Below are 27739 nucleotides of genomic sequence, written 5' to 3'. Positions count from 1 at the left end.
CCTTAGCGAGTGTGTAGGTAACCCTATTTTTAAATTTTATTCACCACGTGGCACTACACCTTTTTGCCACTCACTCCTCACTGGTCCTGACGAAAGCTCCCCACTATTTTTTACTAGAGAGCTGAAACATGTAGACCCATCACTTAGTCAACTAATAGATAATTACTTCTTCATTTAGTTGCACCACATAGCTTTTTAACCAATACCCTGAGCCGCCAAAATAAATTTCTCTATGGTAAGGATCCTCAGTGGTATTTTTTAATTTTTCACCACATCACACTTCTGCACCACACCAGCTCCGCTGCAGTCAGGCGTCGCAGCACAACCGGGAGGCACTCGGCCACCCGGTTGGGGCCCCGATGATGAAGCATGACACCAACCAGGTTGGTGTGTGAGGGGTCTTCTAACCCACTTGGTGGGTTCCCAAACATTTGCTTCATTTGACCGTACCATACCACACTGGGCGTGTCCTCCTTTGAATAAACTTATCCTACGGCACTGACACCCAAGCTGAAGGTAATGGCAGCCCTACATTTTCTAGCCACGGGTACCTTTCAAAATACCATAGCTCATGTTGGTGGCATGTCCCAGAGCATGTTCTGCCGTGTGCTGCATGATTTCTTAGAGGCCATGTTGATTCACCTGGATGACTTCATCAAGTTCCCAACCCCTGAAATGTTGACTGGGGTCAAGCGTGGATTCTATGCCCTGGGAGGGATTCCCCATGTCATTGGGTCCATAGATGGTACACATGTAGCTTTGGTACCACCACATGCACGGGAGGTAGCGTACCGCAATCGGAAGCACTACCACTCCATCAATGCCCTTGTGGTGTGTCTGTCCAACATGGTGATTTCACATGTCTGTGCTCGTTTTCCAGGATCAGCACACGATGCCTACATCATGAGGCGTAGCAGGATGCCTGAAATGATGATGCAGCTGCGCAACGAACGAGCATGTGTTGTTGGTGGGTACAGTGTGTCTGTCCTGTATTTTGCATAGCCTACCAGCACGACCGCTTCACCAGTTCTAACGATGTCCATGTGCTTCCCATGTAGGGGACGCTGGCTATCCCAACATGCCATGGCTGATCACACCTCTCCGCAACCCCATCACGCCGGCCCAGCTCCGCTACAACACCGCCCATGGCCTGACAAGGCGAGTGATAGAGAGGACGTTTGGCCTGCTGAAGAGCCGATTTAGGTGCCTCCACAAGACCGGCGGCGCCCTCCCATATGCCCCTGCGAAGGTCTGCAAAATCTTCATGGTCTGCTGCATGCTGCACAACATGGCAGTTGAGAAAGCTGTGCCACTCATCCTGGATCAAGATGATCAGGACCATCCACCCGTGGAGGACGAAGGGCTTGGCAATGGGGCTAGTGATGTGGAGGATGTGGAGCCGCAAGAGGACATCCGGACTCGGCTCATACGCGACTTCTTTGCTTAGTGGTGAGTACCAGTGTCTGAGTGTGCACACATTGCTCCACGTGTGGCATGTGTTGTGATGTGTGTCTCCACCTGCATGTATGGCACGTGAGTCAGAGGTGTGTGTGGGTGTGTCACTGGAGTGATGGTGGCAGTGATGGTTGTATTTCCCCAGTCATAATTGTGACCTAGCATGTTGTCATCCATACATGTGTCGAGTTCATGCACATGCAAGTGGCTGTGCTTTTTGTGGCTGACTTCTTGTGTGTCTCTCACCCAGGTACTTGCGCATGGTGTCTGCTGGTTGCATTGTTGTGGCACTGCTATTCCTCATGGACACGTCATGGTGTGCTGACTCAGCGTTACACGCACGGACACGTTTGGAAGTCTCCTTAGGGTAAGGGATGCATCAGGGGTGTATTGGGTGTGGCAGTTGTTCACGATGTATGCACACTGCCCCTGTCGATGTTTGGTTCCTCTGCAGCCATGTAGCATCACCATGGGACACGACATGCAGCTGTGTACACCTGAATAGATGGTCTGACTGGTTGACAGTCATCAGTGATGGGATAGTGGATTGTGATGATGGCATCAGTGTGTAACACTGCCCTCGGACACATACGGTTTGCATTGGCTTGACATGGTGTGGGACTTCTACATCTGAGGATCAATGGTGTATGGCAGTCTCTCCGTGAGCAGCTGTGGGTGTTTAGCTGTTAGCCGACAATTGTGTGCCAGTTCCATGGCTAACACGCATTTGTGCTGCAGAAGGGGGGTGCCAGTGTTGGACCCACATGTTACTCCACATGAAGTGTTCATGTGTACTTCAAGTTGCCTCTGCAATCCCGGAAACATGACTAATAAAGGTGTCCCTATGCCTCCAAGGTGCCTCTTCTCAGTCAATGCTGGTGTGTTGCCACGGTGCATCCAGCATGTCTGCCATGGTTTTCCCTGATAGTGGCTATGTGTCGATGTGTCGAGTAGCAAGATGCAAGCTGTGTGTGTGGGCTGAGACTGTGTATTGGGCATGATGTCCATGACTGTGTGGGTATTGTGACATGTGCCATCCCCATGCATCCAACGTTGGCCAGGCCCCCATTCTCTGCATCCACCGGACTCAAGCTTGCAGGACATGGTTCTGCCACCTGTCTACACATACCTGGGTGCCCCCCAGGACACTGGACTGGATCCCTGACCTCTGCGCATGACTGTTGCTGTACTCAATGTGTCTGTCAGCACGGTTGTGCGGCCACCCCCTCAGCTGGTTGGGCCCATCACAGGTGTGTATGGTGCTCCATGTCTGTCTTGCCTAATACACTGTGACCCGTGTGTCCTGTGCCAGACTCAACTACAGGGTGTGGATGGTTGAAGTCAAAAGATAACTCAGGCATGTTTAGACTTTACAAGACACATGTAAGGTAATAATTCAACCAGCAGGCATCTTCTCTTCATGGTGTGATTTTTTTTTTTTTGGGGGGGTGTATAACGTGAGGGGCTTTACGGGAGTTTGGAATCCAAAGTTCAGTAGGTGAGTTGGTGTCCTTGCCATTGGAAATCCTCAGAGTCCATGCCACAGTCTTTGTCAACATTGGTCAGACAGTGACCAGCAGGGCCATGTGGCAGAGAATGTCTCTTGATGCTGCGATGCTGTTGCTCCAGTGGGCCAGGTGCCAGGCCAGGTGTCCTGGAAGATGGTGATGTAGCGCCGACCCTCACGGTCCTTTCCGTGGACGACCCGCCCTCCTGCGGGGACCCTCAGAAGCAGGCCGTGACGATGTTTGGGATGCTCCATCGGATGTTTCCTCCTCCTCCTGATCCCTCCCTGTGGGTGCTGATGTTCTACGCCTTCTGGCACAGGGAGGGTTGCCCATGTTGTCGGCCATCCGACGGAGTGTATTGTGAATCCCCTGGAACACCGTCACTTGCTCAGCCTGTCTGTCCTCCATCCTCCGTTGGTGTTGCAGTAGACAGGCATGTAGCTCCGCATGTTGCTGGGCCTGCTGGGTCTTGATCCCCTCGAGGACGGACACAACCTGGGCCAGGCCCGTGGTGTCCTGCCGGTATGTGTCCAGAATGTTTCGGACATGGGCATATACCGGTTCCGCAGCCAACTGGTCAGGCTCGCGCCTCCGCCGTCCTCCACTCCCACCACCCCTGCCCACTTGCACCTGGCCTGCCCTTGTGGGCACATCGGGTCTCCGGGCCCCCTGAGGGGTGTCATTGGCGTTGTCGCCTGCCTCCTCCTGGGTGCCCGGGACACCGTGTCCCTCCTGGCCAGCCTGGATGCTTTGTGGTGGTGGGGCAGGGATCCTGGGTGTCTCCTGGGATGTGGCAGGAGTGGGGGTGGTGGTTGGCCCCGTTGTACCTGACGCAGGTGCTGCAGGTGGTTGGACACCAGAGGTGCCAGGTTGGTCGGGGCCGTCCACAGAGTGGTGAGAGTCGTCGCTGCCGGTGGGGTCGGGCTCCCGCAGATCCGGGTCCTGTGAGTCTTCCCCCCCAGTGTTGGGGGGTGAACCACGAGGTTGACCTGTGTGTGAGAGAGACAATGTTAATTTTGGTCCATGCAACATCCATGTTTCATCAGTTTCAAAGTTGGCACATTTCCTCTTGGAATTAGGATCTGTCTTGCATTCCACTCACAGTTCACTTGTGCATGGGTGTGTCCCTTGGACACCACTTTGGCCCCTTTAACTATGTGTGGCACAGTCTTACTTGCTGCGTCAAGTGTGACTGCAGTCAGCTGTGGAGTGGGCAGGTGTGGCAAGCCATGCATTGGCGCCTTCCGTGTAGCACTGTACATGTGCACATGGAGTGGATCCACACAGTTATATAATGCAGGTAGCTGTCGTTGTGCTCGTGAACAGGTTGTGACATGGCCCTGTGTTTTGCCATGGAGAAGAGGGGGGGTTCTGGCACTGGCCACCCTTGTCTACATGCACGCAGTCCACCTGCTGACGAGCAGACATTCCCACACACCACAAGGCTGATTTGCTCTCCCTGTGTGTCCCTTTCTCGCTCCCTCTCTGTCCCCCTCTCCCTCCCTCTGTGTGTCAGCCTCCTCCCTCTGTCCGTCTCCCTGTGTCTCCCTCCCTCTCTGTCCCCCTCTCCCTCCCTCCGTGTGTCAGCCTCCTCCCTCTGTCCGTGACCCTGTGTCTCCCTCCCTCTCTGTCCCCCTCTCCCTCCCTCCGTGTGTCAGCCTCCTCCCTCTGTCCGTCTCCCTGTGTCTCCCTCCCTCTCTGTCCCCCTCTCCCTCCCTCTCTGTCCCCCTCTCCCTCCCTCTGTGTGTCACCCTCTGTCACCTCAGCCCAGCTTCCTGGGCACAGACTGTTAGCAGATCTTTGAATGGCCCTTGGCTTGTTGATGTGAGTTTGTTTCTGATCTCCAGGCACCCATTGGGTGTAGTGTGTGTCTCTGCGCTGCTGTTGTGGTGGTGTGTGCTGCCACTCTTTCACAGTGTTGGCTGTTCATTAGCTGCTGTCATGTGCAAGAACGTGCGGTCACCCCCATGTGTTAATGCAAGGCGTCCGCCATTTGCTTGCGAGTCTTTCCTGTGTGGGGACACACTGTTTGTCTGGCGGTGACCTGGGCCATATGGCCAGAGGGCATTGTTGTCTGCTTCTGAGTTGCACTATGTGATTTTTGGGGCCCACCCTCCCGCCATCCGGGTTACCGTGTCATGTGTTGGTGTCTTCTGTGGCCTGTGACTTGACATTGTCCAGCTGGGTGCATGGGGCATGGTGGCGGCAGTGGCATGTGCGTGTTCATGGAGTGTGGTTGAGTCATGCGATAGCTTGGGGTGGTTGCGTGCCTGTTAGTGATTTTGGTTGTGGATGACGTTCCCCCCATGTGAGGTGCGTTGGTTGTGTACTCACCCGGGTCTCGGAGTCCTCCTAATCCTTCGACTGCCTCCACCGGCTGTATGGCCATCACCCTCTCCTCCCAGGGCTGGTAGTGTACGGGTCTGCGGGACGGCCCTCCTCCAGTGGCGTTGGCCTGGTTGTGTTCCTCCAGGCATCTTGGCTCGGACCCTCCTCCGCAGATCGTACCACCTTGCTTGGCATCCCTGCCTGGTCCTCCTGGTGTCCGCAACAGCATTCACAGCATCGACGATGGTCTGCCACATGGCTGTTTTTGCTGCCATGCTGGTCTGTCTGACCAATGTTCCAAAGAGCTGTGGCTCGACTCTGAGGATTTCATCGACAAGGACCTCCAACTCTCGGTTACTGAACTTTGGATTCTTGTTAGTGGGCATGGTGAGGGGTGTGGGTATGGATGGTGGGGGGTGTGTGTGGATGGTGGGGGGGGTGTGGATGGTTGTGGGTGTGTGGGTGTGGTTGTGCAGGTGTGTGTGTGAATGTGATGAGGGGGTGTTTGTGAAGGTGGTTGTGTGAAGGTGTGCAAGTGTAAGGTGTGGTGCAGCTTGTAGTATGGTGCTGTAGGTTGTCTGTGGTGTCTGGCAGCAGTGAGTCTGTTGCAAAGGCTCATGGTTTGTGTGTGTGGGCCCTTTTTATTGGTCCATTGGTGGGTGTGGCTGTGTTTGAAGTTTGGGTGGGTGTGTTATAAGGAGTGGTGGTGTATTGGGCCTCTGTTTGTTTTTGGCAGTTGCAGGTCAGTGAATGTGTTATTTTAGTGGTTGTTTGACATGTTTAGTGGCTTTGTGCCATTCGAATGGTGTATTCTTGTGTTGTTTTGGTTTGTCCTGGTTGTGTACGTGCGTTTTTAGCGTGTGTACGGTGTGTACATGGGCGATTTGGTTGTACGGTGCTGTCCTTGTGTGTGGCTTGGTACGACTCGTACATGCGGTTGTGATGTTGGGGCATGGGGGGCGCTCCGTATTTAGGAGGTTGTGGTGGGGGTGCGACTCTGACGTACAGGGGTGTACATACAGGGGGGTACGACACGTACAGGGGTGGGGGTACGACTCGAACGTACAGGGGTGTGGGTACACGGGGGTACGACACGTACAGGGGTGGGGGTACGACTCGAACGTACAGGGGTGTAGGTCCACAGGGGGTACGACACGTACAGGGGTGGGGGTAGGACTCGAACGTACAGGGGTGTGGGTACACAGGGGTACGACACGTACAGGGGTGGGGGTACGACTCGAACGTACAGGGGTATAGGTCCACGGGGGGTACGACACGTACAGGGGTGGGGGTACGACTCGAACGTACAGGGGTGTAGGTCCACGGGGGGTACGACACGTGCAGGGGTGGGGGTACGACTCGAACGTACAGGGGTGTAGGTCCACGGGGGTACGACACGTACAGGGGTGGGGGTACGACTCGAACGTACAGGGGTGTGGGTACACAGGGGTACGACACGTACAGGGGTGGGGGTACGACTCGAACGTACAGGGGTGTGGGTACAGGGGGGTACGACACGTACAGGGGTGGGGGTACGACTCGAACGTACAGGGGTGTAGGTACATGGGGTACGACACGTACAGGGGTGGGGGTAGGACTCGAACGTACAGGGGTGTACATACACAGGGGTACGACACGTACAGGGGTGGGGGTACGACTCGAACGTACAGGGGTGTACATACACGGTGGTACGACACGTACAGGGGTGGGGGTACGACTCGAACGTACAGGGGTGTAGGTCCACGGGAGTACGACACGTACAGGGGTGGGGGTAGGACTCGAACGTACAGGGGTGTACATACACGGTGGTACGACACGTACAGGGGTGGGGGTAGGACTCGAACGTACAGGGGTGTACATACACGGTGGTACGACACGTACAGGGGTGGGGGTACGACTCGAACGTACAGGGGTGTAGGTCCACGGGGGGTACGACACGTACAGGGGTGGGGGTATGACTCGAACGTACAGGGGTGTAGGTCCACAGGGGTACGACACGTACAGGGGTGGGGGTAGGACTCGAACGTACAGGGGTGTACATACACGGGGGTACGACACGTACAGGGGTGGGGGTACGACTCGAACGTACAGGGGTGTAGGTCCACGGGGGGTATGACACGTACAGGGGTGGGGGTATGACTCGAACGTACAGGGGTGTAGGTCCACGGGGGTATGACACGTACAGGGGTGGGAGTAGGACTCGAACGTACAGGGGTGTACATACACGGTGGTACGACACGTACAGGGGTGGGGGTACGACTCAAACGTACAGGGGTGTACATACACGGTGGTATGACACGTACAGGGGTGGGGGTACGACTCGAACGTACAGGGGTGTAGGTCCACGGGGGGTACGACACGTACAGGGGTGGGGGTAGGACTCGAACGTACAGGGGTGTGGGTACACGGGGGTACGACACGTACAGGGGTGGGGGTACGACTCGAACGTACAGGGGTGTAGGTACACGGGGGTACGACACGTACAGGGGTGGGGGTACGACTCGAACGTACAGGGGTGTGGGTACACGGGTGGGGGTTCGACACGTACACGGGTGTACATACAGGGGGGGGTGTACATTCACGGGGAGTACGACTCAAACGTATGGGTGCTGGGGGGAGTGTTGGGCGCGTATGCGGGCACGTCTCCATGGTTGCAATGGGAGTTCGGTGCGGACGGTGTTTTTTACCATACGGTTGTGAGATCGGACGCACGGGTAGGATCGTGATTCCTCGGTCGTACTTCACTTTTCACGTTTGTACGGTAAATCGTCCGAGGACGTGTCGGACACATTTTCCGACCCGAGGACGTGTGGGGAATGATTCCCAATGCGGTTCGTATGGACTTTTTACCATGCGAATCGTGATTGGCAGTTTGTACGGCACTTGTTCGATTCGTACAGTAAAAAGACCGGATACGAGTCGTACGGGGACATTTTTTACCGGATCGTAATTGGCACCAGAGTGTGGATCTGAGATGGCCATCTTCTTTCCACAGGATGGACATTTGCGGAAAAGAGCCGGCATTCTGACAGAAAAAAAAGTAGTTTTGTCAGAAAATGATGATAAACTTCTACCAGGACAGGACGAACTGCAAAAATCCAAGCAAAAGAACAATTCCTGACAGAAAAGTCAGAAAACTATCGAGCTCAAGCTCCAGGATCCTCACAGAAGGAGCCGGAAAAAAGAATTGACCTTACTGTCACCTGTGGGGCATGCTGGGAGCAGAGAGTTCCCTGGAGTTCTTAAAGGCAAAATGAGTAGAATCTTGGAGGCCTTAAAGGCAAGGTGCCAGTTCTCTTTTCTGTAGTAAGACAGTTATTCTTATGCAGCCTATGGGCCAAACTGCCCGCAATTACCTGTTCTTCCTTGTTTTGGAAAATAAAGGATTCTTGTATGAAACCATTACAGTGTATGGTCTCTATTACAAGGAGTCTTGAGAGACTTGCTGTCATACAAGTAAAACTGATGTAATCTTGGCTGGTTGCCCTGTTTTTTTTTTTAGATTGTTTTTGGGGCTGCATGTTTACATATATGTGGGTATTCATACATATGTAGGTGTATGGGTTTAAAAGTCCTATACACTTTATGATCTGGGCATACACTGGTATATGTATGTATATATACATATATATATTTCTATATGCTCCGGTATCCCACACAGGGGCGGGGATAATTCACTGCTTATGACTATTGATGAGTATCCCCCGGAAGAGAAGTGCTTTTTAACTATAGAGAATTGTTGTTTTTGATTACACTATACTACACTCTCAATCTAACAGCGTTGCATTCCATTCTTTCAGGTTCAGGCACACACACACACACATACACACACAGCATTTATTTCCATGAATACCTCTGCATTCTACCTTGTCCAAAAACTTTAACATAGAAAACAGAAATGGCATCTCATTTGATGACTGTTTCTGAGTCTATAACTCAAATAACTGAGAAAAGGGCTGAGGCAAGGTCTGATACATCATTTGGGGGAGAAGGGCAAGGAGCAAAATCTGGAAGTGATTTTTCAGTCTGAGTTCCTTCGATGATCACTCGTTTTCCAGTGATTCTGAGGACCATGCCAATGGCACTCATGAAGTCTCTTTGCAAGCACCATCTTTTTGTAAGAAGCTCCCAAAAGGCCAGAGCAGAGTGGTGCGCTGCATCGCAGTCAGATTCTCAGTTAGGCGGGAAGTAAATGCATTCACTACACAATGAGAGCACTTCTCCAGTAAGAGTTTGGGGTCAGTTGGTAGAAGTCTACAATCCCACCGGTGTATATTATTACAACAATTAAATGAGAGGAGTTGATAAAAATGAACACGTTTTTTATCCACATAATGCAAGTTGTAAAATTTGCACAAGCTATAAGAAGATAGCTACTTACCTGCATCATTTAACAGTATACAATGTGCATGTTGTCAATTAGCAGATCTCCAAGAGTAGTCTTTCAGTTGTTTGCTATTGAAAGCCTTACTGTTATAGAAGCAGTTGCCTCTACTATATCGGTTGTGGAGGACTTTGCAAGGCTGCAACATCTGCACTTTTTCAAATGCATTTCTGCAACAGAGCAAAACAGTCACCGATATTGCAGATGTAGAGTTTGTGCTCAGCAAGGAAAGAAGCAGGGGAGTGGATATTGCTGTCCTCATTGCCCATCTCAGCTTGGCCTGTGCTTGCTATCTCGCTTCACTTTGTACCACGCTAGAGTAACAGTCTAGGAAACTGATTGAAGTGGAGCATGCAGATTAAGAGTTAATATCTGCCCCCAAATGACTGTTCATGGATACATAATATTCAAGGCCCATTGCTTGAGTAGCTGCATAGGTTTTTAAATTCATCCATCTAATTTGGAAAGAAGGCTGTAATCCAAGACTTTTTCTTCCAAAATCAGATTTGAGCCACCACGTCTTTACTGACCACAGTAAATAGTCGCACATAGGTATTGCTTTTTAGCTTCTTGCCACCTTCATCCTTCATATAAATGTGGTGGATATTCTGTCTGCCATATTACAAGTGCATTACAGTGAATGCACTGCACATAACTTTGGACAGGACATGTGCCATGTTTTGACTAAGTACCCCGTCCATCAAACCCAAGGCCCTTTGTCTTTCTAGGAGTTCTCTCTAGGGAACTTACCAGAGTCTACCCCAGCATATTGAGCCCAGTTTTCAAAAATATATTTGTTCACACTGTCCGAGAAATGGACCGCAAGTGCATCTTCAGACAGCCCTAATTACTTCCACAGACGGGCAGGTGTTGGAGTTAGTGCAGTCAGTGCAGTGAGGTTGCATTAAAGACAGGTCTTTCAGAACCTAATCAGGATGCCATGTGAGGTGTTAGTAAATGTTCACATGACATCCTTGCAGTATTAGGACTCTGTGTGAGAGAGATATGAACAGGTAGTCAAAGCTTAGCCTAGGTTTGTTTTCATAGGGGTCATGTGTAGGTAGAAGGTTAATGGTCAAGGTAGAAGTGAAATTCTGGTTGAGGCACTAGCTTGCAACAGTGGTGTCTACCCACACAAGTGGGGTCCTGTTTGTATCAGGACAAGTGTGGAAATGCTGGGTGGTTAGAAATGTGTTCTATACCTGCAGATTCTGGTACTTTATCTCACAGAAATGTGAGGTAAATGTGTGAATTTTGGAAGATTTGGAGGTTTGCAGAGGGCGCTTTGGGTAAGAAAAGGTTGTGGGATCTATGCAAGGCATACATCCCTGGACTCCCTGGGTGTCTGTTTTTTTTGTTTTAGAAATGCCTGGATTTGGTAGGTTTTTCTGGGTAACAGACAAACCCATGCTCAAAATCTATAGGTACCCACATTGATAAATAAAATGTTGCCAATTTGAGTGGAAAATATTTATATGTCCATGTTATGTATTAAGGCTTTTCCTGTTGCGGGCACTTGGCTGACCCACATACTTGGGGTACTGTTTTTTATCAGGAAAAGTGTGGCTATGCAAGGTGGTAGGCAATTTGTGGATCACCACTGGATCTAAACTTGCCATCACAGAAATGTGAGGTAAATGCATATTGTTTTGCCATAGATTGGGATTTGTAGAGCCTTATTTTGTGGAAGCCACACATGTCACACCACCCTGGACTCTCCTAGGTATCTCTCTTTTTTAAATGTCTGGGTTTGATAATTTTCTCTGGGTAGCTGGAGAGTCTATGCCCAATTACTACAGCATTCCACATCGTCAGTTTTTCTCGCCGATCTTTTGATGTCACCATGTCGTGTTTTGGGGTGTTTTGTGCTGAAGGTACTAGGCCCAGCCACACAATTGGGATACCGTTTCTACAGGGAGAACTGTGGGAATGCTGGGTGGTAGGGAATTTGTGGATTCCCAGAAATTCTGAAACTTTTCGTCACAGAAATGTGAAGAAAATAGGGGCATATTATCAAGACAGGCGATAATATTATCGCCGCATTAGCCGCAGAAAACTGCTGCTAAAACGGCGATAATGGGCTTGATAATATGCTCTATGGAATTCCAATTGAAGCCCATGTTAGATGTCCTTCACATCTAACATGGGCTTCAATTGGAATTCCATAGAGCATATTATCAAGCCCATTATCGCCGTTTTAGCTGCAGTTTTCTGCCGCTAAAGCGGCGATAATGTAATCGCCTGTCTTGATAATATGCCCCATAGTGTTTTAGCTATCATTTGATGTCTACAAGGGCTTCTGGGTAAAAAGTATGGGAATCATGCAAGTCACGCCATCCTGACCTCCTCTGGGTAGGGTACCTAGTTTTAGAGATGTCGAGGTTTGGTCATTTTCCTTTGGTGCAGGCTGAGTTAGTGCACACATTCCAGAGCTACCCTCATTGTTAAAAAAACATTGATTTTGCTGGGTGAAATGTGATGTCTCCAGGTTGCATTTTGGGGTCTTTTGTGTCAGAGCCACTACCTCAATCACCCACGTGGGGTTCCGTTTTTATCGACAGATGTGTTTGAACACAGAATAGTAGAATATTTGTTATTACCAACCCAATTGAATTTATATGCATGTTTGGCTTCCAAATTGAAAGCCAGTTTACGTGAAAGAACACATTTCGAAAATGCTCTATAACATAATAATATGGGCAATCTCAAATACAGAGGTATACAATTAACTATTGATCCTAAAAAACAGTATCTTGTGCACATTTCAGAAATACATAGCTTTCCTTCATACCCATTTCTCATTCATAATATTTTACCGTATGAATTGCAGCATGGTCAGCATTTGTTAAAAAATTATTTGAAGCATCAGCTTAGCTGTTGACTCTGGGCAGTGCTTAAGTTATGTCAGTGTTTTCCGGTTGAGAGAAAGTGGATTATTTGTAGGAGGGGATGTAATAATGTCACAGTTTTGTACTAGGTCCAGTTAGGTCCCAATAGTTTACACCTGAGCTCAACCCATACCAACTGTAGAACAGAGCAGACAGCCTTAACTTAGGAGAACTGTGTAAAGCATGTATCAGTGCCAAAGCAGTAGAAAAGTAGAAAACCCAATGCAATACGAATTGTAGTCCTGTTCACAAAAAAGAGTACATTTTAATGAACAACTAGACATCAAAATGAATTAAATCAAATGTAGGTAGGCAGAGATATGATTTTTAGATGTTTTAAATAATTCTAGTTACAAAAAGTTCACAGTGCCAACTGCGGGTGTCTGGTCATGCTACACCAGGTCCAAGTCAGGGCTGATGGGGAAGGACTGCGAGTTGGATACAGGACCAGGTTTGTCTCTATGGAAAGTTTACCTTTGGACTTTATCGTTTTTCTAGAGAAAAGTCCCCATAGACTAGGACATCGGTGGATCAGGCTGCAGGATGGATCAGAAGAGGTGTTTGCTGACGGCAACCAGCTAAAGCACGAGTCCTCAGTGGGAGTCTTGACTCCGGTGGGAAGTTCAGGGCTCTCGATGTCAAAGTTGGGAAAACGTAGCGTAAAGTACGAAGTCGGCACCCATGTAGCATTGTTATTGTTGGAGTGCTACTTGGCGTTGGTCCTGGTGAGGGCCTCTTCCTTTGGGCTTAGAAACCTTTCTGGAAGCCAGGATCCTCTCAGTGAAGTAATCATTCAAGTTGAGTGAGACCATCATTTTGGTGGCTGCAGCTTGGTGGTGATCTAGAGGTAGCCTCTGGTTGTTTTGGCAAAAGTTCAGGAAAAGCTTCTAAGTGTCCAATCTTCCAATTTTGAAGAGAAAAAGTTCCAAGGGTCCAGGGCCTTTTGGGTGACACTTAGAGGTTAGGACTCAAGCCCGCAGATACCACCAGCAGGGCCCTAGACAAAACCAGTTGGAACTGGTCAGATTGGCTTAGCAGAGAGTTGGGCTTCTTGCAGCTTTTGTGTACATGGAGCTGAAAAGGAGGCTAGCCAACTAGCCCTTGGAGTCCACTCTTCTGTCCTAAGTATAAGTGTGGAGCAGGTCCAGTAGCCCCTGGGGTTTCCCCCCACAGGTTCAACAGCAGGTGCAGTCCTTATTCTGTCTTCCACAGGTCCAGAGGTGTTCTGATGAAGATGCTGGGGGTGGGGGGCTCTTGCCCAGTGCCGGCCTTTGGGGGGGAATCTCCTGGCCACTCCTTAACAATGGGGAAAAAGTTCCTGGGGTGCCCCTACCCACTTTTGCAGCACATACTGTGTGTTTTAGTATACAATATACCACAGTGCCCCTAGCTATCTAAAACCAACATCGCAGAAACGTTCTTCTTTGTGAATAACTCCCTAGGTTTATCCGGGGGTGTGGCTAGTATAACAGGCAAACCCTCCTTTGTGGTCTCACTAAACTGATTCTATGGCAGTCCCTCTATCACTGGGGTTGGTGTCCAGTTGGCTAGCAGGACAATGAAAGGGCAGGCCCAGGTATAAGATACATCTGCTTGTGACAGGATAGGCACATTTAGAAGTTAATTAAGTTTCTGGGCACACTCCTAGGGACTACCTTGTCAGGGGAAAAACATCTCACCATCCCAAGCCTTTTGTATACTGTCTGGGAGCAATACACATCTCACCACAGGAAATCCATTAACTGTCAGATGACAAGAACACTGATAGGAAAGGCACATTTGTCTTAAGCAGGAAAATTCCAACTTTCCAAAAGCACAATTTCCAAAATAGAAATTTTAAATCCAACTTGGCCATTAGAATGGATTTTAAATTAATATTAATTTGAGTCCGGGAATCATTGTTCTTGCTGTATACTAAACTGAAGTGCATTATATGGTGCTTTTCTATGGGAGAGCTAGCCTTTCCGTACTGAAAAAGAATGTTGGAGTTTTTTTACTGCCTGGACATGCATACCCTAAGTACGCTTCTCCTGCCTTTTAAATATTATGCACCAACATGAATTTAACGCCTACCTTAGGGGTGACTTATAAGTAGGCTAAAGTCTGGCAAAAGGTTTATTTTGCCAGGGCAGCTCTTAAGACATGCCTTGCATTGTCACTTTAGTGGTGGCACAAAAGGTTCTGCAATCCATTAATGACATTTAACTTACTGGCACTGTGTACACTGGGTACCATATTCTAGGGCTGTATGGGTAAGTAAAATAGCAATCATTATTTTTAACAAAGTCGACAGGTTTTTAGGGGTCAGATCACATGGACTGGGGCCTGGTTAGCACAGTCCCAGTACAGAGTTGAAAAATAAACAGCATCACTTTAAAAACAATTGGGTGCTCATGCAAAAAGAGGCATTTACTTACACTGGTGCTCGACGGCACCCCTTATTTCCAAACACTGGCACATATTTAAGGCAGTCTCCCACATGATGGTGCTGTCAGTCTAGTTCTTTTCTTTAAAAACACACTTCAGCATAGCGTTTCGCAGTTGAATATATGATTGAAAAAGATTGGTACCAGAGTGATCAGGCCATTCTAACAGCCTTGGGTCACCTAGTACACTTCAAATTGCAATATTTGTAGGACAGTAATGGTAAGTGCATGTTGGTGGTACTAGTATGTTATGCTATATTAATATATTTGTAGAGCGTGCAAATACCAAAAAAATTGCGTCTTGGCACTACTGTCTCTAAAATAATTTGAAGGCGAAAAAATGACTAGGACCTAATTAGTGGCGAAGGGAAATAGACATGTTTTTCGTTATTTTCTGAGTTTATATTTGGCAGCACTGGCAGGAAAATGGGCTGGCACAAGCAGCAGTGGACTCCTAAAATATATCTTTAGCCCAGGCACTTATTGCTTTACAAATAAAGCACTAGCTATGAGTATCACATTTTTTGAGAACCTGCAAACCATATAATAGTATATTTCTTTTGTAAGTCAGCCATTATGACAAAAAGTACAAGAGAAAACATTGTCACCAGTAGCTATTTTTTCCTACCGCCTGCTAAACACAGTATTTTGGCTACTCTTTAGAAATGTATAGTCTTCTGGGATATCCCATGGGTGTCAAACCTGTTCCCATCACAAGCTGCATGGAGTTTAAGCCCCTAAAAACCTCTTAGAATACTGTGAAAAAATGCAGTAAAAACGTCTTTAAAAATGTTATTCATACAACTTTTCTTGCTCTTGAAAGATTGGAGGATGGTACTCCTAGCACAGCAAACCCTTTATTGATGCTGTTTTTCGAAAATATTTTTTTTTTCTACGCAGCACTTTTGACCATTTTTCTCCTCGCAAGAAAAGAATAATTAGCGTTATTGTGGCTATTTTCTCAGTTCCCTCTAGGGTATCCACAAACCCTGGATACCTTTAATATTCACAGGATGTTGGAAGAAAAGGACACAAATTTAGCCTGGATAGCTTTTGTGGAAAACAAGTTATGAAAGCCTAGGTGCGATCATGTGCCCTGAACATCAAAAAAGGTATCAGCAGTGGAGGGAAAAAGAAGCCTCTAGCAGAGGTTAACTTCAGTGGGGCTATATCTTTGTAAATGTTACTTAAGATACAGTATTTTTGGTAGACAACATTTAGTCACCAATATTCTGGTACCATATCTTTATGTATGAAAGCCAGTTAAAAAAAGTGGCATACTGAACCTCAAAATGCATTAGCGTGATGCAGATGTATTGCTGAGGCAGCCCCAGATGTAGTAGGCCGATGTCAGAAGTTCACGTTGTTCACTTTGCAGGCACCCCGAATAGATAGGCAAGATTTTGCATTTTATAACCAAGGTGTTAGTGTAAAAAAGCTTTGTGGAGTGTGGAGGAGTTTAGCTTCTTTGTTTGTTTTTGTCCTTTGACAGATAGGTGTCTTTACATATGGAGGTGTGCTGCTCCATGATTTGTCATTCACTGTTTGGTGCCCCATGCAGATTCACATAGGGTATGAAAACTTACGCCCTCCTCATCCCCAAGGTCTTAAAGAGTTTTTCCACCAAACATTGGATAACTTTCCTCTACTTTCCTTGCAATACTCTGTGAAGTTTGCACATTGATACATTTATCGGGAATTCATTTTTTAATTATTAGATGGGCTCTGTACTGTAGAGGTACACCTCAAGGCACAATCAGCATTCATATATGCACTTATCATGTGTGGCTTAACTTGTGTGAAGGATGGGAGTAGATGTACTGGCCCTATAGTATAATGTGTTTGGTTTCGCTTTGCTTACTCTCTATCCTGTATTGGTATGGTTGAGCCCTGATGCCATATACAATTCTTTGAAGGGGCAGCCCCTTTCTTTAAATTCATGTGTAAATATTTAAGAACTGGAGGAAACCTCTGAGCACATGATGGACTCATTTTTCAACTACATATCTGGTATTTAGTGTTTGTCTGTGTAAAGTGAAGAAAAAATGCTAATCAACCCTTCACAGCATGGCAGACTTGTTTAGTTTCATCAATAGTGCTCATATCCTGTTGGTGAAAGTACTTTCAATGAAAATATCCAGACAAACAAATGGGGAGCTTTAAATTGAACTGGCTGGCTTCCTGTGTTGTCTCAGACTCTTGGCAGCTGACCACTCACATCTAAATGATGGTCTAAATGCCGTCTTGCCTCAGTTTGCTCCATGCTTTGGAATTGTTTCAAACATATGCTATTTTCCAATTAAGGTGGCTCAAAATTGAGCATTTAGCAAAATGGCTAGCCTTCATATTCATTATTATTTTCTCAATAAATATTACCAGTTTACAAGAAAATATCTATTTAAGTCCCTAATGAAGAGAAGCACAAAGGAAAAGACTGCCTTTGTAGTTTGATACCTTTAGACAATCTGTTCCTTAAAGAATACATGGCCATCAATTAGGATTGTCATGGGCAGCTGTTTTTCCCCCCCGAATAGCCATGCTAATACCCCTTGGGTACCCTTCAAAACCCTGCTTTCAGGAGTTATGAAGGCAGTGGCTCGTCCATAAAGAACTTCAAACTCTAAAAGCTCTATTTACTCTCTGTAGTTTGCATTCCTTGCTGTAATTAGAGCATTAAGGAGCAGATTGTTACAGGGTTCCTAAGAGTTTGGAAAGACTGTGGATTGGATCAAAAAACTTCATAAAATAGGGACTGAGTCTTCTTACATTATTAGTAAATGTTGGACCAGCTAGCTCACAGTATTGCATCTAATCTCCTAAACCACCAGAGTTGTAGATGCTGTCGGCAACCTCGAATATGACTAGCCTTATTCCCACGGAATTTGTTGAAATGGATCTAACCCTTTGATTTACCACTTTTGCATGCCCAAGGATTCACAAGGAGAAGAGACAATAATACATTTTTAAATCTTTATTGAAAATATCTAATCCTTTTAATTAAAACATGAACTACGATTGTTAGACAGATGAGACACATCTTTGTTATAAGCATTATTAGTATGGTGAAAAATAGGAATCATTCGGCCATGCTGATTATTCCTCTTATTACATTTATCTGTCACTAAAACCCCCATACTAATGAGAGCATGGTGGAAGTAGCCTTTGAGGCAAACACAAAGAGATGATAGACGGAGTGCTGAAACCTTTCAGACACTCACCCCCAGTCACCGATCTGGGTTGAATCCATCATCGTTCTTTAGCTCACTCTGCCACCTCAGTTCAGACCCAGCTATATGCAAATCAGTCTTGACCCTGTGCCTCATGCGATCAGCCCAGCCCGAACTGCCAAGTCACCTCTTCCCTGAACCGGAAACAAGTATCCTGGGACCGGTTTCGGAGTAACACTCCTCATCAGCCAGGTTAGCTTGAATCCAGTGGCAAAGTGAGCAAGGGACCCACGTCTGGGCATACCCTGCCATCTTAGGGCGAAGAAAGCAAACACAAAGAGATGATGGACGGAGTGCTGAAACTTTTCCGATACTGTCCCCCAGTCACAGATCTGGGTTGAATCCATCATCGTTCTTTAGCTCACTCTGCCACCTCAGTTCCAACCCAACTATATGCAAATAGGTCTTGACCCTGTGCCTCATGGGAACAGTCCAGCCCGAACTGTCAAGCCAGGTCTTCCCTGAACCAGAAACAAGTATCCTGGGACCGGTTTTGGAGTAACACTCCTCATCAGCCAGGCTAGCTTGAATCCAGTGGCAAAGTGAGCAAGGGACCCACGTCTGGGCATACCCTGCCAACTTAGGGCGAACAAAGCAAACACAAAGAGATGATGGATGGAGTGCTGAAACTTTTCAGACACTCACCCCCAGTCACAGATCTGGGTTGGACCCAGTTGGAATGATCTAACAGCATACCTTGACGTAAGGTCTCAGCAACCCGGCTTCAGTGCATTAATAAATGTACATTGTGGTTGTATGCAAGCCTACACACCTCTACATGACAAGCTATCTTCCTTCTTAGAATGTATTTCGGGGCCTACACAGCTGCATCTCATTCACAGCTCTCCAAAGCATCGATTATTTTTTTTAACATATTTAATTGAAGTTTGGTGTGACATCCGTTCCAATACTGTCATCAATTCAGATTACATAGCATACATTGCATAGCCATCTGTTATTGACTTACATTCAGTATTTCTTAGTAACCCAGTTACAGTCTTGGTATCTATAAATTGGTTGATTTCATTCAAACTCTCCCCACAACTCTCCTCCAACTCCCCCCTCCCCTCGCATTGCAGTCCATCAAAACCCTTGCCTTCCATTGTTTGCTGCTGTTCTCCAAAGCATCCATGATAACTCCGGTGTAAAGTGCCTCTCACCTGATTTCAAAAGGAATGCTGTTTGAATAATAAAATAACCAGTCATATCTCATTCTGCATGAGATGCAGAAAAACAGCTTTACTTAGTCTGGGGAAAAGAGTTATCTCCTATGAGTACAAAACGAAGCAAGGACATTGCGTTATATTGAGTCCCTGATACTAACAGTGCAGACTACAAAGCAACAATGTCTAACAATAAGAAATGTTTGCATGGTATTTAGTCATGTTAGTGAAAAATATTTTGGAACCACCATCTTGAAAAGATGCTAAGTTAAAAAGGGAAACTAAAATGGAGACAAAATGTAATCCCTATAACACATCCCCCTTTGCTCGGAAGCAAACAACTGTAGAATAAAGCAATAGCATTAGCTCTCTGAATAAGCCTTGCACTTCTATGAACACTTTAATAGCATACACTGACTCAAAGCACATAGAAAATGCCAATAAAATACGACCTATATAGAAAAAAAAGGAAAAAACGAATTCTCATAATTGTCAAATTATGGTCTAAGAGGCATCCGAATTTTCCACAACATCCACGTTCAGAGTGTTGTAAGGGCCCAGGATGGAATCCACCCCCACAGACATCACATTGAAATAGGCCTGAAGAGCAAGATATAAGTGACAAGAATGGTATGTTATGTTATATTATATTATATTGATTTGCATAATGCACTAATCAACTGAAAGGGTATCCAGGCACTTGGGCAAGTCTGTAGGTTTGTGGTCCCCAAGGTGCTTATATGAAGAGCCAGCTCTCCAGCTTCTTGCGGAACTCAAGAAATGAGGAGGAGGCTCTTATGTGTTTAGGGATATATTCCAAGTCTTGGATGCGATGTAGAAGAATGAGTGACCTCCAGTTTTGCTTTTGTGGATGCAGGGAATGTGTGCAAGTGAGGCAGAGTGTAGGTGTCTTGTTGACTGGTGAAAGTGTATGCTGCTGTTCAGGTATTCTGGTCCTGTGTTATGTAGGGCTTTTTATGTGTGCATGAGAAGTTTTAATTGGTTGAACCTCTAAATTGGGAGCCAGTGAAGCTTTCTAAGGTGTGGTGTGATGTGGATGTGGTGTGGGAGGTCTAGTGTGAGACTTGCAGCAGTCTTCTTGATGGTCTGGAGTCTGGGTAGGAGTTGTTTGGAGATCCCGGCTTAGAGAGTGTTGCTGTTGTCCAGCCTGCTGCTGATGAGTGCTTGCTACCATGTCTGTCTGTTGTTCTGAGGCAAACATTTGAAGATTTTATGCAACATAAGTAGGATGTGGAAGCAGAAGGGGCACACTGTGTTGACCATTACCTACACCTCTGAGGCGGAAGCCGGAGGCCTAGTCTATCGCTTTTTTAAAAATTGTGTATTTTGTGTTTCACTTCTTTTAAAACTTGCCAAAACTCTCCCTGAGCTTAGATAGTACTAAGCGCCTAGCGGACACCCCACGAGCAGCGGAGCTAGCGCTGCATCGCGGGACAGCTGGTTGAAAGGCCGCCATCGCTGCACTCGCGAGGCCACGCCCACCTCACTGGCCACGCCTACCCTCTCCCTAAATGTGCCATCCACGCAAGCGCAGCGGACGAGCGCAGCGGGAGCGCCGTTTGCGCGCCGAAGGCGCGCCTAAGGCAAGCCCGTCTGCGCCCGTCTGCGACCATCAGCGGCCCAGGCCCCGTACCCCTGGCCTAACCATCTCGGACCAACATGGGATAGTAACCTATACAAGGCTGGCGTTACTACAGCTGCGCAGGAGGCTGCCGCCGGAATGCGAACACAAGCTGCAGGTGGAACAATGGCCCCTGAAGTGTGTGGGCTGCGGCCATACTATCCTCAGAGACCAAGCGACGAGTAAGGAAGGAAATGAACTATCTGCCTTATTACTGAACTGTCGATCGATGAAACGTCATAGCTTGAACATTTATGACCTACTGATAGATGACAAACCCGACTTGGTCTTCTTGACAGAAACATGGCTGGATGAACAATCCATCCCTGATATCATAGAGGCCCTTCCTCCCGGCTTTAATATTCTTCACGTTAATAGAGGGGTTCAAAGAGGGGGGGGGGATAGCCATTATCCACAAAAGCGAGCTGTCAGTCTCTCTTGAACCGACTTCCATTAATAAATGTGAAGCGGGACTCTTTTCTATTTCGGTTAGCCCCAACTGCACCATTAAGGGCTACCTTATCTATCGTCCTCCGGGTGTGGCGACTGCGTTCATTGAAAGCCTCCTGGAAGCTCTAACGCAATCTGCTTTACGCCATAATAAGTTTATGATTGTAGGAGACCTCAACGTGCATTTGGATGATGTCAACTGCAGAGAGGCTGTTTCCCTAATTAATGAACTTAGAGCTCTCATGTTTGTTTTAGCTGACAACAGAGCCACCCATCAAGCAGGACATCTGCTGGACCCAATTTTTACATACTGGGAAGATATAAGTGTCTCTGTTCCGATTAAGATCCTGTGGTCAGATCATTATTTGATCCCTTTTAAACTCAGAAGACTGCCCAACAGGGGGCCTTTACAGAAACCTCCCGTTATTAGGCGCAGGGACTGGAGGAAATTCAGTCACGACGCCTTCAGTCAAGCCCTAGGACAGGAACCCCCAAAGCTCAGCGACAATTTGGGTGAGGCGTACAGGATGTATGAAGAATGGGTTCAAGGTGCGCTGGATAATGTAGCCCCTTGGACTCATAAAGCCATGGCACGGAGCACGAAATCCGCTCCGTGGTTCACCGCTGAGCTGCGCGCCGCTAAAACCAAATGTAAAACCTTGGAGCGTAGATGGAGAGTGGAATATGCCCCCTCACTACGTGAAGTCTATAAGAGTGAACTAAGGTCCTACCACAGCCAGATCAGGAAATCTAAAAGAGAGTACTATAATAAAAGGATTGACTGTGCAGAGAACACATCTAAAGAGCTCTTTATGATTCTGAAGGAACTCTCCGCCCCTCTAGCGAGTTCAGGGGAAGCCCCCCCCTCAACTGAGTCATGCAATGAGATCGCAGACTTCTTTATAGGGAAGGTAGAAAAGATCTATGCATCGTTTCAGACTAACTCTGAAGCTACAAATCTGCCCGACCCCAACTGCGGAAATAAGGTCAGGGAAGAACTTAGGAAATTTGTGGTTCCCCAAGCAGAGGAGCTTATCAACATCCTATCGGACATTCACTCGGGCTCTCCCTTAGATGCGGTACCAGCGAGGATTCTTCGCAGTCATCTTCCCCAGGTAGTGAAGCATATAGGTGACATGGCCTCGCTTTCCTTCCAGGAATGTCTAGTTCCGGATAGCTGGAAACTGGCCCAAGTCGTCCCAATAAAAAAGAAAGCCCACATAAGCATAACGCAATTAGACAACCTGAGACCAATCTCCCTCCTTCCCTACTGTGCGAAGGTAGTAGAAAAATTGGGTAACCGACAGCTGGTGAGCTTTGTGGAGGAAAACAACCTCCTCCACACGTCTCAGTCGGGATTCAGAGCCAAACACTCGACAGAGACCGCCCTCCTCCTATCGACAGAACTGCTGCGGGGTAAGGCGGATGAGGGTCACACGGCCGCACTGGTCCTACTGGACTTAAGTGCAGCGTTTGACACCGTATCACACCCCGTATTACTGGACCGCCTGAATGAAAAGGGAATAACCGGACCTGCACATGAGTGGTTGGTTTCCTTCCTTAAGAACAGGAGATTTCAAGTGCATTGTCCACCATGTAAATCCAGTGTAAGATGTCTCAGGCAAGGGGTTCCACAGGGCTCGAGTTTGAGCCCCACATTATTTAACCTGTACATGGAACCCCTTGCCAAATTGGTGGAGTCATATGGTGTTGCAATAGTCTCCTATGCAGACGATACACAACTGGTGATCAATCTGTCCCGTGACCCAGTTGTGGATGCTGAGAATTTCTCGGCCTGCTTGGTGGCACTTGACGGCTGGATGAAACAGAACTATCTCTGCCTTAATGGTAATAAGACGGAAGTTCTTATCGTAGGTCCCTGTCCTTCCATCTGGACTTCTGCCTGGTGGCCCATTGAACTGGGCCCTGTCCCGGCCCCGGTAGACACAGTTAAAAACCTTGGCTTTCTTCTGGACTCTAATCTAGCCTTTACCAATCATGTTGGTAAGGTTGCCGGAAAATGCTATGGCCTCTTGAAGGTCCTGAGGAAAATCCTGGACCTATTGCCCCCCAGCTCCAGAAAAACTATGGTACATGCCTTAGTCACCTCCCATTTAGACTATGGGAACTCCCTCCTATGTGGACTCAGCAAAAAAGGCCTAACACAGCTACAACGCGTCCAGAACGCAGCTGCCAGGCTGGTCCTTAACCTCCCTAGGAGAGCCTCTGGGAAACATGCATTACGTTCCCTGCACTGGCTCCCAATAAAGGACCGAATCAAATTTAAAACTATGTGCATCACCCACCGTATAGCTCACAAAAAAGCACCTCCATATCTCCAGGACTTGCTTCCAGTCTATCGCCCCTCACGCCCTCTGAGGTCGATGGGCAGCATGCTATTAGTGGTGCCACGGATACACAGAGCAAGGATGGGAGGACGTTCCTTTAGCCACCATGCCAGCAAAGACTGGAATGACCTACCCATCGAATTGAGGATGGAGCCGTCTGAAACCAGGTTCAGACAGAGGCTGAAAACCCATCTTTTCCCCAAGACAAATTCAGCATAGTATGTCCCTGGCCCTAGTGCTCACCCTCTGTGAGCTAAGCTGAAGAGATGTTGGTAGGATTGTCAGCGCGGGGACGCACTGTTCTCTGTGCAACCAAGCGCTTAACAAATGTCATTAACTAACTAACTAACTAACTAACTAACTAACTTGACTTGAGCCGCCATGTTGAGCTTGTCATCTAGGATGATCCCTAGATTTCTTGCATGGTCTGTGGGTGTTGGTCCTAGCTCCCATGGCCACCAGGGGGAGTTCCATCGGAGGTCTTTTTGCTGAAGACCAGTACTTCCGTTTTTCCGGAGTTGAGCTGCAGGTAGGTGGTTTGCATCCAGTCTGCTACCATGGTCATGCAGTTGGTGAAGTAGGTTCTGGCGGTTGTTGTGTTATCCGTCAGGGACAGGATGAGTTGGGTGTCATCGCTGTAGATGATGTCTTGTGATCAGATGATGTTGGCAAGCACTGTTGTTTATATGTTAAAAAGGGTGGGGCTGAGCAATGATCCCTGTGGGGCTTGGCATATAAATTACTTGGCCTCTGCTGTGAAGCGTGACAGCCTGACCCTTTGAATTCTTCCCATGAGGTAGGAACAGATCCATTTGAGATAGGATCCTTGTATGCCAAACTCAAAGATTCTTCTGATGAGGATATTATGGGAGACAATGTCGAAGGCTGCAGAGAGGTCGAGCAGAATGAAGGCTGCTGTTTCTCCTCAATCCATGATAATTCAAATGCCATTGGTGGCTGCAATGAGTGCTGTTAGGGTGCCGTGGTTCTTTCTGAATCCTACGTGAGTGTTGTCTAAAAGATGGTGAAGTTCTTGGTGGGTTGTGAGTTGCTTGTTGATGGCCTTTTCAATCATTTTGGCTGGATAGGGAAGCAGGGAGATGGGTTGGAAGTTGTTCAGTTTAATCAGGTCAGCTGTGGGTTTCTTAAGGAGAGTGTTAATTCCTGCAAGTTTCCATTCAACCAGGAAAGAGGTGGATGTGATGGAGGTGCTGAAGATGTGGGTCAGGGTGGTGCTAATTGATGATGTTTTCAGATTGCAGATGTGGTGGGAGCATGGGTCCACTGGGGCCCTGATTGGATGGTCCGCATGATTGCTGCTGTGTCTTTTCTGGTGAGGGTTGTTCATTCAGTCATGTGGCCATCGTGGTTGGAAGTGGGTTGGTTAGCAGCCCATTCAATGGGGTTAGGTTGATGTGCAAAGTTGCTGTAGATATATGCAATTTAGCTGTGGAAGAAGTTGTATAGGTTGTCGCAGAGTTGCTGGGATGGAGTGATGTTGACAGTGGCTGAGGGTGAGGTGAAATCCTTAATAATTGAAAAGATCTCCTTTCAGCAGTTGGGGCTTCCTTTGATGCGGTCCACTAGTGTTTTTTTCTTGGTGTCTCATTTGCTGGTGATAGCTTCTGAGTACAGTCCTGTAGGTAGCTCTGTTGGTGGTGGTGAGGCTGTCTCTCCATTTCCTTTATAGATGTTTACAGTGTCTTTTAGTGTCTCAGAGATCTTATGTGTACCACCTGGCCTACTTGTATGATCTTCTATGCTTGTTGGGTTTGATGGGTGCACGGGAGTCTGCACAGTTCTTGATCCAGTTATTAAAGTTTTCGATGTTGTCATCGAGGTTGTCTGTTGGGCTAGGTTGATCTGTGCTGAGGGCACTGAGCATGTCTACTTCTGTGATCAGCTGTGACTTTGAAAGCTGAGTATGGGTGTTGACTTAGGATGTTTTGTTTTCGAAGTGGATGATGGAGTGGTGGGTCCATATGAATGGTTTGGTCGAGTTGTTTTTGATGCTGCTGCTTGTAGTGAACATGGGGTCCAGTCTGTATCCTGCCATGTGTGTTGGTTTTGGGACAAGCTGGGTGAGTCTGATGTTGCTCAAGCTTTCGAGGAGTTCTGTGGAGCAAGGGTTGTTTCGGTCTTCCAGGTGAAAGTTGATTTCATCGAGGAGGATGTAGGCTCTGGTGTCGATGGTGAGTGAAGCAATAAAGTTACGGATGAGGTAGATAAAGGTGGCTCATAGTCCAGGTGGTCAGTGGGTGTGGGTATCATTTAGGGTGACGTTTTCTGAGATTTGCAGCTTGAGGTTCAGGTGTTCGATGAATTGGGTTGCGTTCTCTGTGGATGTTGTGCATTTGAAGGATTCCTTGTATATGAGAGCGAGTTTTCCTCCTGGCTTGTAAAGGTGGTCCTGCTGAGCAATCTTGTAGCTTGCTGGGATTACCATGGCGATGTCAGGAGCCGATGAAGGGTTGAGCCAGGTCTTTGAGATAAAGAGGATGTCTGGTGTGCAGTTTGGTTTTTTGTTTGCTGAGTGATTTTGTGTTGAGAAGCATGATTGTGAGTGGGTGTTGACATGTGGGTTTGCTGTGGCATATGGTGTAGGTATTGTTGGTGCTTCTGCAGTGTGTGTGTAGGAAGGTGGTGTTGAGGGCATTGTTAGTATTTGCGTGGGGAGAGTGGGTATGTGGCTGCTAGAGAACTCGAGGTGGGTGCAAGTGAAAGCTCCTACTGTGGTGTGAGGCACGGAATGGCAGCAGTTAGGGCAACAGCATATGGGGTCCAGCAGCATAAGAAGTGCTGTGGAGTATTGCTAGATGGATATCAGACCAGAGCCCCTGGTGCTGGTTGAGGTCCAGGAGTGGACAGGCACAGATGGGCTTGCTGTTAGCATGCCTTTGGCATGCCAGTGTCATGCCTGCTGCATGCCTGCACTGCACATCCATGATGCAGCTGCCACTAAGTAGGTCCTGGGAGAGGGGAGGATTGCAGGGTTCCGTGATTTAATTTCTTGTGTTGATGGGAGATGGGAAATTAAGTCCGCTTGCTTGGTCTCTTCTATTAAAGATGGTTGTGGCGTGAAAACCATTAATGTCACTTCCTGTCCAAATGTACGATTTGAAATTCAGTGGTGTTGCTTCCTGTGGAGGTTCATGATGGGAGATTCAGTGATGTCATTTCTTGTGCTGATGGGTGATGGGAAAATATTCATCACCAGTCCATTCAGCAGATGCTGAAGACAACAGTACCAGGACTGCACCATCAGAAGAGTGCTCAGATGGCAAGAAACCTAAAGCGGAAGAAGCATCTGGCATTGGCGAAGGCAGCCATCATTTGACAAAACAGTTGATGTGGTCGCAAAGTTTGCACAAGCTGATTTATATCTGGAGACTGTGACAATTGTGTTGCAAGGCATAGGTCGGGACACATCTCAAATGAGCCCCAAAGACCAGTGTTTGTTCAGTTCCGGTAGCACTGATTGTCCAAAACACTGAATCATGCATTCACGACACAGAAGGACGTGTGGTGCTTCCATTTCCAGTTGGCCTCGTTGTGGGACATCCATTGTGGAGCAACGAACTAGAACCAACAAAAAGCAGTAACAAAACTAGAAGGCCTCAAAAAATGCTTGAAAAAAAGAAGTGCAGAAAGAATGGAATGACTCCAAGCAAATTTCGGAACGTAGAAACCAGTCCTGCCCCAATCACTTTAAAAAAGTGTGCCACTCCAGCAGTGTTAGAAGCATTAACAATATGGTACACCAGCTCACCGAAATGCTGTGGTAACTGAGTTTTTATACCCTTTCACGCTCATGACGGAATGGTTCCGTCATGAGCATAAGTGAAAGTGTGCTCATGACGGAACCATTCCGTCATAAGCACACTTTCAAAAAATCCCTCTGCTGTAAACAGCAGAGGGAT

This window comes from Triturus cristatus, chromosome 2_2 (assembly GCF_964204655.1).
Source record: "Triturus cristatus chromosome 2_2, aTriCri1.1, whole genome shotgun sequence".
NCBI classification, from domain to species: Eukaryota; Metazoa; Chordata; class Amphibia; order Caudata; family Salamandridae; genus Triturus; species Triturus cristatus.
The sequence above is the reverse complement of the archived record's forward strand: the minus strand, read 5'-3'. Positions refer to the sequence as shown.